General features: G+C 35.2%; 1 protein-coding gene across 10 annotated transcripts in view; it reads left to right on the top strand.

Annotated features, from left to right (window-relative positions):
• The window catches only part of LOC138333346 (fibroblast growth factor receptor-like 1), a 203,464-nt gene that overhangs the window by 117,923 nt on the left and 68,399 nt on the right, over nucleotides 1-17,142 (top strand). For 9 of the 10 annotated variants that reach the window (XM_069281666.1, XM_069281673.1, XM_069281675.1 and 6 more), the window contains one exon: nucleotides 3,989-4,061. The gene's annotated coding sequence lies outside the window, so the exon portion shown is untranslated. Of the gene's footprint in view, nucleotides 1-3,988; nucleotides 4,062-15,686; nucleotides 15,994-17,142 lie in introns of those variants that run through there. The other variant, XM_069281667.1, reaches the window with a different exon arrangement.

Genomic DNA, 17,142 nt, shown 5'->3' with positions numbered 1-17,142 from the left:
CCGCTTTAGAAATGATACAAAGAATATTGATGATTGTAAACATTCTCCTTAATATATCATGTTGTGATGGAGATGTGTTCGAAATGAAAAAAAAAATAAAACTTGTAGTTTTGTCTATATAACTTCTATAAATCTTTCACAGACAATACGCTAACAATATCTTGAACTGTCTGACCCTTTGTGTATGGTGAAACAAGCTATAATCCAATATTGCACAACTAGAAACCGCAGAAAATATTGATAGCTGTCTGGAACTGGACTTCAAGTTATGTAAACCAAACGGCAGAGACTTAAAATTTGAAGCAATAACATTTTGATCAATGTATATTTAGTTTATTTAGTACATTCATGTATTGCAAACAGTTTTGTCTGTATTTTAAATGATACCAAGGGAGGAGACCATTTCTGTTCTATTGTACTACTACGTAATGTCATGATGAGTTTGAAAATGTCAAATTGGATAGGCAGTCTGCTTAGGTCTACCTGTCTAGAAGATTTTCACGACTTCTGTTGGAAATTGTCGATTTACTAGTCTGAACAATATGTTATTGTCATAGACCTTGAAAGCTTTGTACCAGTTTATAGATCGCTTCTGAACGGGTAAGGTTCAGTCAGGTTCCTTTTGTGTCTTCAGTGTCTGATTTTTAACGCTGAACTTGCTACATTTATTAAGTTGACAGAGCACTTGTATGAGCACCTGGTGCCGTGTATGCGTCAATGAAAAATGTCTCCTTTATCACAGACAAACATAGTTGATCGCTGATAACAATTCAGACGAAACCTTGTAATAACCAAGATCCGAAAATATCTAAATGATAAATAAAGAATGAATGGAGAATCCACAGCTGACAATTCCACCTCCGCATATATGTCTTTGTTTAACATCGGGGGGGGGGGGGGGGGGGGGGGGGGGGGGGGGGGGGGGGTTCCCGGTTATCTAAAAATGAAGGTATTTGACATTTCACCAGCAACTCTATATATCAAAGCCGCGCGTGTTCACGACCCCTGCCGTGCAGGTGGGGCGTTAGAATTGCACTTACTGCGCCTATTGCATGGTCTTAAAAGGCGTCTAAATTTCATATCTTTCTTTCTAACTAACTTTCGTATTCCTAATGTCTCCCTTGACACCACCTCACTTTTGGCCTTCGGTTGAGCGCCTTCCACTGTGATGAAGGCTTTGGGTTCTATTCCCTGGCCGAGACAGACCATAGTCTATAACAGTGGTAGTTTCTGCTCCTGCTTTGCGTTCAGCATAGAGGGAGTGGGACGACTGGTTTGCCTGTTGTCAGTATAATATGACTGGGTGAGATATGTTGATTGGTGTCTTCGGAGGCATGTTTCAGCGATATGCACTATAAAAAGGGAAATAGTACTATTTCCGTTATACAAAAAGACAAAACACGAACATACCGCAGTCTTCCAAAACACGCACCTCGCACTTCACACAAGGTATACACCGCATACATGGGAGGCCGTTCTTATATGACCCTGTCTATTAATAGGAAATAGGACGTTTATAAATCAATCAAATTAAAGTTCACGACCCACTTTTTTAAATAGCGAACATAGATCGACGTTGTTTTAAGGATATTCCGTTAAACCCTAGAAATTAAAGATGTATATCTTTACAGAAAAGGCTTTTATACTTTAAATTGTTATTGTAAAACGAGTGTGATAATTTGGTTGTGTCACAAAAGTGATTAGCTTACCATACTGCAATTATTTTCACTCCCTGAGCAATATCTAATATTCATTGTCATAACGCGGGTTGTCTTATCCTTCCTAATTAACTTACAGTAGTTGATTATCAACATCACACGGTAAATTAGCAAATTGATCCTTGATTGTGATGTTAGGTACATATGAATAACTTTTATTTTTGTGTCGGAAAAGTTATAAACGTTTAAGCCTAACACGTTCTACATTGACCCCCAGTTGCAGATAGGACGTGGTCCAAATATCCTAGACATAACGGTATTACAATATGGGTCGACAGCACCGTATAAACTAAAGCGTAAAACAGAGAACTAGAAGCTGACGGTAACAGGGTCACATTACCATGACCTCTTACAGTCTGATTCGTTAACATGATAATAACACACCTACAATCTTCAAAATCATGTGAACTCCAAACTTGTTTCTTCTTGAAAAGACTGCAGGATATTTAGAGGAAAGCGTTTGAAGTTCACAGGTGTACACATCTGTAGTCTGCGATTGTTCGCACCAAAATCCAAGTCATATCAAACCAGTGGAAACCCCCATAGCACACCGTAACACGGGTCGGTATCGCAGACAGAATGCGCATTAATGTACTGGCAAACACTTCAAAGACCATGATCACATTCGTACAAAGACTTATATACAAAACAAGACAGTCTTTCAAACGCTCGAGGGAATTTGTTGCATGGCACATGATGTCTGTAATATTTAGTAAAACGCGAAGAGTAAAAACTGGAATGTTGGTTGTGATTAAGGTGACTCGAAACCTAGATGTCTATAGTTATGCAAACGACGGTAGTTATGTTGTAATGTTATATAACTCATGTGGTGTTTAGCCGTCTTAATCTGTTTATAGACACGGTTTCCAAAAGAAATGTTTGGCTACGAACAGTATGCATGTTTAATTATTTCCAGATGCATTTCTCTCCTCTGCGTAAAATATTAAATGACATGATGACAATGTATGGATAAATTAAGAAAAAAGCAAAGTTTATTCATGTAGTTGTAATTCGCATTAGCAAATTGTCATTGCTTGGCACTTGTCCTGATGGCACATTTTATAGGAGATACGCCCTTTCGCCAAGGCATATTGATGTACGTTTTTTAATTTCACGAGGAGAATACTTTGCAACACTAAATCGTGGTCAATTTCTAATAGTAAGACACAATTTAGAGTATCTTTATTGTCAATCTTTTTAATTAGAGAGTCCACGAAAATAAAGTTATCACGGATAAAGCGAATATCCCGCGAATAAAGGACAACAATTCTAGTAAAAGAAGTCTAGTTACTCGGTCAATGTGTGAAAATAAAAATCTCAATTTGGTGAGGATTTCTCTCCAAGAATACAGTTTGTATTCTCAGACACTGACCATATATACATTTTATCCAACAAACATTCATTTAAGTTTAACGTCAACAATGTTTCGCCTCGGAATTATATAAGTCAAATCGGCACACGCGTTTGAATTCTAAAATACAGGTTTTTTTCTGTCTGCACCGCATGCATCAAACATATATGTGTGGAAGGTGTATTCCGACAACACCAAGATCAAAATGTAACCTAAATGTATATTGTATCATATCAGCTTAGTACTATCAGCTCTAATTTTGACGTTTAGTTAAAAAATTTATCAATATGATCATATTGATTTGAATTAAAGAAAAAGCATGCCCAGACGAATTTTAATTTCAAAATGCCAAATATTGGTTTTACGTTCAATTCAGTATATCAATGTAGATCCGAGATACGTGACTATGTCTTCTTTCATTGAATAGCAATGTCATGTATAGTGGTATGCGGAAATAAAATACTAGGCAGAAAATCTGGATAAATATAATCAAAAACTAATATCTATATATATTTATACATTATCCTGAGTAACACATCATTGCATGTTTTATATATAACACATACATGTTGAATGTATCGGCTAAAATATGAATTAAATAATGTATTGGTATGCCAGCAATTTTACTTTTACTAATAACTTCCATATGTAATTGGTAGAGGATGGTAGCTTATTTGGAAGAGTAATTAAATTAGGTCGTGTTATCAGAAACACAATCAAAACAGGGAAATCAATACTTGTCAATATGGCGATCCTAATGTACACGAGCTTACATTAATACTAGCAGATTAGGGATGTATATAAATGATAATCACACAGTCAGGTTATGTTAACACGCGCACCTGTTGTTAGATATCTGACACCGACACGCACCTACAGACCTCGTGTAATCCAATCTCGTTGTTTGTTTCCGTTTCAGTAAAATTGATCTACCATATATACACACGTGGCGTGGGATCGTCTCTTCTTAGTGAGGAATAATCAGGAATTACGTAAGTATAAATAATATAATTTTTTTCATTTCAATTTTTATGATTTGTATTGTCATGATGCGTATTGTCGTGCAGCATCAGCAGGGACTGGTGACATTTTTAAGCTTTTTTAATATAAAATCGAATGTATTCGGTAAGGAAGGTTACTTTCTGGTCTAGTGACATATAGATTTTCATCGATATGGTAATGGACTTTCATAAATGGTATTGTTATCCTATCAGAAGGGTCACAAAATGCAGAAATCAATACAGAACACCCAAGGCTTTGTAATACCGAGGACATAATATCCCTGCCCTTCATATTTAGAACATTTTCCATATCTCGAACCATTATTACAATTAGCCATAATGCCATTCCGCCTTTGCGAGATGCATACAGGAGAAACACGCTACTCGAAATCAGTAATATATACATGCAGGTAATAAACGGCGTCAATTGGTTCATCACCATGTAATCATTTCAAAGACAATCCTTAGTACTTAAAGATAGCAGGTTATTTGTATGGTGCACGGATGTATAATATAAAACGGTAAATGAATGCAGTAGTAAATCCCGGCCGCAGCCACCATTATTGTGGTCACGTAAGTTGTTTAAGTGAAACACGCGCCGCGTAATATGGTAATCGGTGGTTGACCACATATTACAATTTGTGAATGACGGGACTAATCGTTGGCCATCTTCTTCAACTAGACACGATTCTGAAATCGTCATATGTCCGGTTTCATGGCCTTCAGTCTAGACGTTTACAAATCGTCTTGCGCGGATATAGCAAGTTACGCGGTAAAATTACACGGTCAAAGGTAGTCCTAGCTTTGCTTGAGAGTCAAGACGCCCGACTTCCTGTTTCTGCTTGCAACACAGGGGCATTTACAGGCTAGAAAACACATTATTTCATTAGCAGGTCATTTAATGACATCCACTGTTATGATGGTATAACAAAAAAAAATAGTGAGGTTTTTTTCTGTTTTTGTCAATACAATGTTATCAGGTTTAAAATGGAGGAAAACCACAAATTTACCTAACCGAATTCAAGAAACAGAGGTAAATCGCTAGTGGTATTATATCGGAACAGCATTTTATCACTCAGCAACCATAGTTGTCGCTTAAGGAAATATTTATTATAGAATAAATAATTAAACTAAAAAAAATCTGATATTTTTACGAAGCGCTTTATTCATTTCATTATTAAGTGAGATTCCTCACATCACTGTAACAATCCCATCAATTTCACACAAACAAAAACCAAGGTTACAAATGACTAAGCATTCATACTTTTGAACTCAATCCCATTGATCAATTTTGTCCGATAACGTTATCAAATTATTGTCGCTGTCCGATGGTGTTACATCCATTACGTATTTTAGTCCCATAGGAACACCACAGTCATTTGACAAACCCCATTACCTTCATACTAAACAAGAGTTTAATGTGTCGGTTTTTATCATATTACATTGTAAAAAGCTTCTGTAGCAAGTGGTCCGTAACTGGATGGGAGTTTTTAAGGAGTTTTTCGTTTATAAACTGTATGAGTAACACCGTTTGCACGCCAAAACATCCTTGTGATTGTATTGTAAATTTATCTAATGGTCTAGTAATTATTCTGTTCGTGTCTTTGGAAACTGTTTTTTTTTATGGAAGATGCGACATCGAATTTTGTAGAAGTGTACAATGTATATCACTTTAGTAATGTTGAGTGAAAAATGAATTTTGAATTTCATCGTAAAATGGCAATGGATGCAATTAACAAAAATCTGAATACTGAGTAAAATTGCAAAATTTTTAAATTATATTAATCTTTGCATATTTTATGTTTCTTTACATTTTGTAAATTCAGAATACTCAGTGAATTGATAAAAAAATCTTTAATCCAATAATTGGTTGCGTATTTTATTGGTTTTTTGACATTTATTTTTAAAAAGAATTAATAATTACCAATTTTCGACATTTAGTCAGAGAAACAAACGACTATGAACATTGTGCTACCATCTTGATCTCAGTAAAATTTATCAGATTTACAAGATAATCACAATTTTTTATCATTATTGCAGCAATACCACTATATTAAACAATAACGATATAACGTCGTACGATCCCTTATGTCATAAACATAGTATTGCCATGGAAAACATATACCCAAGAAAATTCGTACCAGTGTGCGTAAATATCCTATGGTGCTAATGTGTGATAAAATATGTGGTTTATGCGGTTGATAATATAAAAACTGTAACAATACTTACATTTTTTTGTGTGAAATCATTTAGCGCAAAATTGAATGTACAGAAAATCATTTAGCGCAAAATTGAATGTACAGAAAATACTATTAGTGCAATCATAGTGTGGCAAAAGACGCTAAAATATAATAACCGCTGAAATATCTGCATTTGGAGTATGTACATGTATAAAGATTAGAAGCTTTCGCCATTACAGTTGCACACTTCCCGCTAACCACTAGCAGACCCAGATCGTGTAATCGTTCAGTGTTTTATCTTTTAGTCCACACACAGATTTCTACAAACATATTTAAGAAATGCTCGCTACTTGCATACTAGTGTTACCATCATTTTTCACTTGGATTTAACGATTTGTGTTGGGCAATCTCAATGCAACCTAGGTATGCACTTGTAAATACGCCCAAACATCACGGGAATGCATAATATTCGTTCTTAACACGTGTGTTTGGAACACGTTTTCGAGCTTACCGGACCTGTATTTGTATCCCGGAAAGGTGGATAAGTGTCAGGTATGTAAAAGGCAGTGGTACTAAATAATATTAAGAACTTTTATTCTCGTGTATCTGCTCTCATTTTCGTCCTCTGCAAACATGTCCCATATTTTGTATTTTTCATTCGATGTGTCAGTTGTGAGTTTCAAACAGATTTGTAAAGAAACATGTAGTGTTATGCAGTTATAACGCATATGGCTGTGGTCGTAACCTGGATTTATCGAACTAAGTAAATAATATCCACCGAGGACGTAGTCTGACAAATTTGATAAATTCAATTATTAACAGAAACAAAATGTAATAAGTGTTGTATTGCACGTAGTTTTCTGTACTGTGTTGCAGTCATGGTCAACCTAACAGTGCATATAAAGATAAACACCAAAAAACTGAAATTTGATAGTTCTTTCCGCAAAGAATAAAGTTTTGAAAAACAAAACAATGTGTTTAAAATATTTAACATATAATTTCATACTCATGATGCTAGCTTCCAAACTTCTATTCTCGGTGCCATCGAACAGTCTGCCTACTTCACTTGAAGCAAATGGGACTAGTGAGTTTAGGTCTAAACTGTCGAAAGTGCATTTCTTTCTACAGCGCATACCGATAAAGAAAGCTTTATGGCAAATTATTATGATGCGTTTGTCGTGAAAGATCAGAATCAACCAAAAATGTTTTAATTTTTAGTGTGCAAATAACCTGTCGTCTTCGATGCAGAATCGGAAACATCTCCCTATGATCTGTATGCGCATTCTAATTGGATCATAGCACATGTAACTATGCACGCTGCCCTAGTCAATATGCACGTAGACATAAATGTTTTACACGATCCAAGTAAATATCAACATTTAAAGATGCACCCCCTCTTTATTTCCATTTATTAATTTGCTTCTATATATTATGTACTGAAATATTTTGGAAAAGAGAAAGATATCTTTAAAGATATATCCCTTAAGTAGCATAATAAAAACCGCAACGCTATAACGTCTGCAATCCAGGGAAACATAAAAATGAGATATGTTTGTAGAGAGAAAACAAAGGTTCAAATAACTTTGATTTATTATTACTTACTCTAATAAAAGTCGTTTGTTAGTCATATATGTGTAGTATGACTTATATATGTATAACCGATTCTTGTTAAGCAATATGATTTGGGTGGCGCGGGACTGAAATAACTGAAGTCATTGCAGACCGGTGGCATGTTTTGATGCTCCACCTTTTTGGTTATATCAAAATATTTACTTATGTTGTATATATGTTTATGCAGCATGGCTGACATTGTTGTTACCATGTCTGCCATGTTATTACTCGTCATTTAATAAAAATGACATTAACTGGACATTTTCATTCTCTGTTGTATTTTATATAATATACCCAAAAACTTAGCTTCAGTCGTGTCTTTTAGTCTGAGTGATGAAGATGTATAACATAAATACAATTTATACCAATAAATACATTTATGTTATATTTCGAAATTTTATGTAAATCGAGTTCACCTGAACCGATTTAGACATATGGCTTAAAAGATAAAGTAAATCGAGTTATCCCTATACCGATATAGGTGATAAGCCAATCAGAACTGGTTATTCGGTCACGTGACAAAACAAAGAAAAAAAATTGCTTGGGAAGATCGGTGCTCGGAATTCTGATTTCCCACCATCCCACCCATGTTCACATGTTTCTTTCTCCTAACTATCATACTTTGTCATGTACTTCTGATAATAATCTTTTTCTATGATAATTTTTACAATTAATATTCTAACAAGAACTCATATTATGTTTTATGTATATATAACTGTATGTTGATGAACTCATATATTATTGTTGTATGTATGCAACTGTATGTTGATGGCATGGCATGTTTTGATGCTCCACCTTTTTGGTTATATCAAAAGATTTACTTATGTTGTATATATGTTTATGCAGCATGGCTGACATTGTTGTTACCATGTCTGCCATGTTATTACTCGTCATTTAATAAAAATGACATTAACTGGACATTTTCATTCTCTGTTGTATTTTATATAATATACCCAAAAACTTAGCTTCAGTCGTGTCTTTTAGTCAGAGTGATGTAGATGTATAACATAAATATGATTGTGACATTTGAGCTTTTTAAATAACATCTCGTGTATGAATGATAATATGTTTTTTTTATTAATGTGATATTATATGTTCCCATCACGAAGCCGAAATGATTCGCTCCAGTTTCTATAAACCGACATCAGAAAGTCAATGAAGTTACTGCTAAATTATACATAGCAGAAGGATTCGTTTTACATCTCTTTCCTTCTAGCAGAAACCTTTGCATGCGAATAGGTATGGCCCTACACAGATTTCATTAGTGGAAGGGTTGGTGCACGTTTATGATTAGCTATCACTACAGCGTGACTAAACGTAATGCTACACTAAGATTGTTCTCAAAATACCATCTTATTCGCGTGCTTTCCCCTTCGCAGAGATTTAAAATCCAATCATCAGCAAAAACTCTTAATTACATTGGTATGTCAATGTTTAATGAATTTGTTTTACTCGAGACGGCCGACTGGCAAAGGGCGTGTTGTAGTTAAGGCATAATATTTGGTACACAATCGACATTATCTAACCGAAGACTTGCGGACAGATCCATTGATTACAAACCCTGTGTATATTGAAAGAAGACTCGCGGTGACATAACCTGAAATCACTACATTATTGACCGAGCATTAGTTACTGTATAACCGATTAATTGCGCGATCCACGTAAAAACGCGAAAGTTTACCTCCGCGAATAAACATTTACATCATTTATTCAGATAGTAATTTTCTGACAATTTTTATATCCGCGAATATTTATCTTCGCGAACTTGTTTTAAAATGGAAATCGCGAAATTTAGTAGCCGCAAAAGATTGTTGATTTACAGTATCTCCTACTTATAATGATATCACGGGATACGATATCTATGTAAGTTTTGGTACACTATGCGTCACTTACAGACTCTATGATGACATTTCAACGTGTTTATTTTCAAACCGATCACATTAAAGGTGTATCCATTCGAACCTTAATTACATACAGCCTATCGCATGGATCTTAATTTAGCCAACCCTTTAGGGGATTAGCTATGATACTTATATATATAATATGGCGTTTGTTTAAAGAAGCAATATTGCTTCCCTCAGTGTATATAATATACAAGTGTTAGGTAGAACGGATCCTGCGGTTGTTAGATTCTCTTTGATATCTTGTCTTTTTATCGACAATTTACTACATAGCAAACTAGATACATGTGTTTTTACAACGAACTGACGTTTATATTTTACCGAATACTCGTCTTCACTACACTTATTATACCTTAAACCATTTGAACTTCTGTCAGTTTTTTTGTGGAGTACAATGATTTTGAAGAACATGATGACTTGCGTTTCAGTACAGTTCCGTCTGGGATGATGGGGGAAAGTAAACAATTACATATTGTACGGTATTAAGATTGATTTGTTTTCTATCTTTTGACTCATTTCTGTCACGTTGATGCAGCTCAGCAACTTTGCATGGACCAACATCGCCATTACTATAAACCAACATATTTTTGTGTGCGATTCTATTTCGAGTAAAATAAATCGCCGCAAATAATAGTGAAACATGAAAACATTAAGTTGTCCCGAAAATATTTGCGTTTTCAGTAGATATCAAGTGGTTTACCACCTTCATCATCGTCGGAAACCCAAGGGTCACCGCTATACGTGTGTGTTACAAACGTATAACGGTTACTCGTGGGCTTTGGACGATGCTCTTACATTTGCTCATTTGTTTCATCCATTGTTAACATTTAAGCAGCATCTTTACTCCTCTTTCGCCATGCAGTTTGTAGACTTTTAAATGTATTTACGATTCCAATACCACTAGTACGAACCTGTAAAGTCTAAGTGTAGATCTAAAGTGTGGATCTTAATGGATTATTACGTTATATTGAACTACCTACTATTGATCGTCATAGTTTACTATTCAACGTATGTAAAAAAAATTCCCTTCGTAATAGCATACCATAAAATGCGATATTTGGGTAATTTGCATATTGCAAGAAACGCCGAATTTAATCATAATTACCCACAAAAAATAGCCTAACCCTAAATATCCCCTCTTTATGATAGCAGGAATAACGAGTATATACTTTCTGTACATATAATTGTAACTAGCTGTTGTTAGGCCATAGATAGGTGGGCGAACTGCAGACACAGAACTGAGAAGAACACATTGTTAAAGATTCTCACATGTTCTAAAACAATCAGTAGGCTTTCCCACTAATTACTGGATGTATGGATCTAACAGAACAGCTAAACTGTACGACTAGGCGTTTGTTACGTACATTAATGAGGATGAATATTGTCTATAATCCAATCACCCTTAACAAACAAATATTAATCAAAAGCTTCGCGAAGTCATTGTTACTAATGTAGCCTATTATGTACATGAACCACGGACTATCGATGATACTAACAGAAAGTAATTCAAACTACAGCTGTCTGGTATTCGTATTGTGTATTTTCCTTGTGAATCTAACTATCTTGAAAGGTTTGGGATCTGGTATTATACGATCCGACAAAGTCTGCGATAAGCTTCTCAATTTATGTTAATTATTTTATGTAGGGGTTAATACAAGGTGATGATGTAGTGCATATTTATTTATCTTATACCTCTGAAGGATACGTCCATGTCTTTAAATAATATTATTTCGAGTACATTTTGTGTCTGATCAGAATGCCACGGATTCTTGGTCTAAATCACAGAACATAAAATAATCCTCAAACGACTCAGCAAACACTATATAGTTTCCACCGGTACCAGCATGTCTGTCTATTTGTTTATATAAGTCTTCTAATACCAGCTTTACTATTTGATATCGTAAACATACTCTGGTTTCACCAATGTGCACCAGTACTCGCGGTTGTTATTTATAAAAGCTAATTATTTATTTAATGAAGATTGTTCACACTGTATCACTTTAGTTGTGGTGATATTGCTTCCCTGCAAATACCATTAGTTATGCACAATTTCAGTAATACCGCAAGCTTCCTTCGATATAGCATATCCTCGGATTGATTACATAGTGGAGGTGATCTAGATATTTTATGCGATGTGTGATAAATTCATTACTGAGAGTTGCGGGCTATGTACTTTACATATTAGATTTGGTCTGATTACTTACCGTTATAAGCACCCACATGTCCGGATAATCAGGTGACGGCTTGGCCAGAAAATGCTGGATAGTGTAGGTATGTATTACATACATAAATTGTAATACTGAAATATGTGTTGATCTAAAATCACACGTCTCAGTAAGCCGGTCGCAGGTTCTGATAATGTCTCTGATTTAGAGAGTCTGGAAATGGAAAGACATTATACTATATTACATTACTATATTTGTAATTAGTCGACACGACATTAACTAAATATTTATTAATGAGTTTTTCGGGTTTTGTTATTTACCAATTTTCGTCATAATTAGAGTCATGCCATCGATCTGAATTCTCATTTGCCAGTTAACATTCTGATAATGGAAAGAATGATCCAATCGCAAAAAGTTATCTAATGTTGATTCTTTCAAATTTCGATACACCATTTGTTCAGTTGAAATGCTCACACTGTCTTTCCCTGGTGCTTATAGGTCATGATGACCAAGGGTTAAGGTGCTACGATATACTGACACTGGCCCTCAGTCTCTTGGTTACGAGTTCAAAACCCACGAATTGCCAGGTAGTGACAGTATTTCGGGATATTTCATACATACAGTTTTTTTTCGGGCTTTCCCGACTTTCTAGAGATAATATACAATAAAATGACTTTTTCTGGACTGAACTGAATGCTAACTTTCAAAACATATGTGTATATCGTATACTTAATCTCCCACGTAAAAATAAATCTCTGATTTAAATGAACAGTCAGGTTTTATAGATTCCATGTCTTATAATTGTGCTCACACGGGTAAACACTTCCCTCATTGTATTTTGTATCATTTGAGTATGTTGACAATTCTTCTACATATAAAATGATACCCGCATCGCTAACAACTGTCGCGTCAGGTGTCTTAAGAACGCCGATCACTTAATAGAAATATCTAATTAACATTTGAAAGGATTAGAACTACAAATTGATTGTTATTTATAAGATTTCACGGGCGATCTTCATTTCATTATGTTAGGCGGGGGAACTATTCAACCGTTATACATACGCCTAAATAAAAGCACATATTACATTAAGGAAATCGTTAGGATTCGCTTTATCCAAAACAATAGCCAGATATCAACTTTATTTCGTTATGAGTGTTTATTTAACATCAGTTTCTACGAATATAAGAACACATTTTTGTTCCTCAAGATGAATATGAATATATTGCATACATTTCAATTTATAAATATATTTTCTACTTTAAGGTTAAGATATCAGCATAATTTTATATAACTTATTAATGTGTGATTTTGTAAAAGAATACCTGCAAATAAGTCTTTTAACAAAAGAACACTTACCCATTTGTAAAAACCAGAGTTATATATCAAATTTTGAATTGATTTTTCTCCTAAAATGCTACTTGCATTAAATATGGGTGTTTTAAATCAGTAACATGTTCTTAGATAATGTTAGCATGGGTGTGTATACTTATCATAGCGGGCGGACAGTAGTGGGCTTCGACATAATATGACGCAGCATTTTTCACAACATTCTAACATTAATGTGTAAACAACCACTTAGCCGCTAACAACTTATTTTACGGTATACTGTACTACAATAGTGACTGACCCCTTGACCTCTGCATGTCACCTGTGTCTAGCCAGTATGACAGGTGTTTTACATGTCATTAATGTCAAGATCACAAGCACACGAGGCTCACACGCGCCACGCGATGACCTCACGTGGTGAAATGGTCGGTGAGTCAGTTCAATCAATGGTTAATACCATCTTGTTATATCACCGATTATTACCATACCTTTATAGTCGGGTTAAACTGAATCATTGCTCATCAGTCTTTGGACGGGATAATTACATATTGTACATGATATTGGAAAAATCTTAAGTCTGATGAATATTGATTTTATTTCTTCAAATAAATAAATGTAATATAATGGAGCTGATCGCACCTGCAAACGTAGCAACACAATGGTAATTTTTTGCATTAATTATTTCAGTGGTTGATATTTTAGTCACCGATACAGCTACACTTTTTCTTATTTATTATAATGAATTTGTTATCAGAAGTATTCCGGAAAAAAAAATCAAATGTTTTAGCAGCGAAAATTATATACAGATGTTTTTTTTTCATTTTTTAACATGGTCAAACAAAACAGGTAATATATGTAGCTAGGTCGTTTGTGTGTTCCTGACGTATAGTTGCACTATGAAGGTACGTTTTAACACAGTAAAAAGCTTGCACTGATATTTGTTTCGCTATTCGGTGTAGCCGTACTAAAATCTTCCTACTAACCTTATTCCTTCAATTTATTTTTGAGCTGGGAAACTTTCTCTTGTTAAATGTGAAGTCGCTTGAAAAAAAACTGAATACATTCTTACACTTTTCTCGCCCTAAATCTTTTGATTCTGATCTAAGACTACAGCGTGTCCTTACAGACGTATGCTGCTGTTTTATTATGCCCTGTACATACACACATGGGTGCGGCTTGGATTTGGGAAATGTTCACGGCGTATCCAGGCCGGAAAGAATGTGAGTGTACCACAGGACCAGGACGATAAAACAAACATGTCATTTTTACAGAAACATTACATGATCAAATCACCTTAAGTTGGACAGGCTACAAAAACTAAAGACATAACTGCCTCTCGTATTGCAATATTTCTTTATGCTATAATACCCTTACGCTATAACGTGTTTTGTTAAACCTCTACCTTGGCACATTTCTACAGTTTTGCATTACATAAAACTTGAATTCCCCAAAGTACGATAGAGAAGCATGTGTTATGATAGAGTAAAATGTAGGTTGCATAAATGTTTATCAAACATGCACAGACCTACATAAAGGCTCTTATTGTCACGAGTGCTAGTTACCATTGGCCAGAAACTTTAGTTTTGCTATATTGATATACTGTGTGCCCTCTGCATAAAACAACTGTCAATATTTATATGACATCCACCGTTAAAACCTAAAATCGATGTCTGTTCTACTGCTTAACAAGTCTGCATCTTGTAATCTCTAGTACAAATGAATAAATAATGGAACATGCTCAAGATTAGAAATTTTTCTTTCGATAAACAGGTCGAAATGCAACACAATTGCTTGGCTCGAAGCAATTTCCAATGCTATCGCCCTAAATGTGTGTCCATGGGAACTGCTCGTTTCGGTGTAAACACACCCCAATGCCCATGTAATGTAATTATCTGCATGGATTGCGACCAAAATGTAAAGTCCTTTATTGTCTGCTGGGCTGCAACATCCGGAGTTTGTACCACTTACTGTTGACAACAAACACTTAAAACGCTTGTCATTAAATATCAAATTATCGAATCACTGGAAATGTCGATCCATATGGCGGTTATCCATAACCTCTATAGTTTAAATTATTGATTAACAGTACAAGTTTTCCGTAGGCAGATTTTCATGGCAAACTTTAATAAATTAGTCAGCTTCATAGATTCTAAGTTATATAGTTATTACATGACATTAGTACACAGCTAATCTCGTCTTGATATCGGATATCACATGTATCTTAGTTCAAACGGTTATAACACTTTCATGTTAACTTGTCATGCCCGTGATAATTTCTCACGCATGCACGTTCATTGTGTGTCCTTAAGAGACAGGAGATTCGTATTGACAGGTTGTCGGTTCGTCATCATCGGTGAAGTAAAAACCTATTAATTTTTGCTGCTATTAAGGGCTTTGTTTGAATTCAGCTGACTCATTCGGTATAGCGATTTGGTTGTGTCCAGATGTGTGGCTACGTGAAGGAAGGGAGTGCGCGGACCAACCACGAGGAGTAGCGTGAACACACAGATCAAACAATCCTATCAAATATGTATGGAAGAGGATGCAAAGTTCCCGGGGTGATGTTAATGAAACAAGACCCATAGAAGTGAATATATGTAGCCATTTGTAAACACTTGTTTACGGCCCTTCGCTAACATACAAATAAGATTTTGTTGAGCGTCTTGTATTCGAAACGACACTGTAAAAGGAATTAACCAGGATTTATGCGATGTTTGTGACGGGATTTGTCAATATGAGGTCAGTATATACAACCTTAATGTAATTACGTATAGTAGTCTGTACTGTTGTGGCAATATAAAGGTATCCAGGAAATGGATTTGGAAGCTGGTAGGAACAGTGGTACTGACAGGTAATGAAGATTTAAGCAACACGTTTTCCTTTCTGGGATTTATGCTAACAGAACTACCATAACCAAGAATGGTTTCGTATATGTGTCAGTGTTGAATTGTCTGCTGTGTTAAAACCATATATCACATAGCAAAACTATTAGCATTGGCACTTCTAGCAGGGTATAGTTGGTAAATTAATTTTCATTTTCTTCTGTTTCACTATAAACAATATAAGTTACATAATTAATAATCACACTTCCTTTTCTATTTTAACATTGAGTGAGGCACTGTATTTTAAATATCAATTTATAATTGCGTTCTTTCTCTACACATGAGATATTATAAGCACCTAAGCAGCACCCCCAGAGACGTGCCGTCTGTATTCAGTCCGTCCCAGCGGACTATCACCCTGCCGAACAGCGTTCCATCACCAAAACGAAATCGTAGATATTCTCGCACCATTTCCTTCAGATGAAAATGCAATTTATTATTTCGTGCCAATTAACAGGATAGCTAGTAGCAAGATTCCGGATTTTCTATCGGTTTACACATCTTCGTAATACATGTGCGTAGGCAATAAATTTCAATTTACTTTCGGTGGGGAGCAGATCTCACGGAAACGATGGTGTACTAGAACGGCATCGGATGCTGCAATGTTGGCACACAAACGGACGCGCATTAGTAACGTGCTTTTAACACTAGACAATAAAACATGTTCCCTTCGTATGAATGTGTGTGGCAAGGGTAGTTTTGGGTCCAATACACAAGTTTGAATGTAAGAAATATCCAGCTGATACCTGGAATGTCACCAATTTGTTGAATTTGCTGACCGATTTTGTACTGGGTAATGTTCTTATTGTAATTGTTGAGAAATTGAAAATGTTGATTGCATCGTAATTATTTGGGTACACATTACGTAATGAATTTATATGTTCAGTAATCGTTTTGGATAATGGCATCTGTTATATAATCCTTTACGGCTTGTTTGACTTATGGAGTACGCATGAGATAATATCGCAAAAATGACAAGGTATGACATAATTAGGAGATTAAAATG

This window comes from Argopecten irradians, chromosome 10 (genome assembly GCF_041381155.1).
Source record: "Argopecten irradians isolate NY chromosome 10, Ai_NY, whole genome shotgun sequence".
NCBI lineage: Eukaryota > Metazoa > Mollusca > Bivalvia > Pectinida > Pectinidae > Argopecten > Argopecten irradians.
The sequence above is the reverse complement of the archived record's forward strand: the minus strand, read 5'-3'. Positions and strand labels throughout refer to the sequence as shown.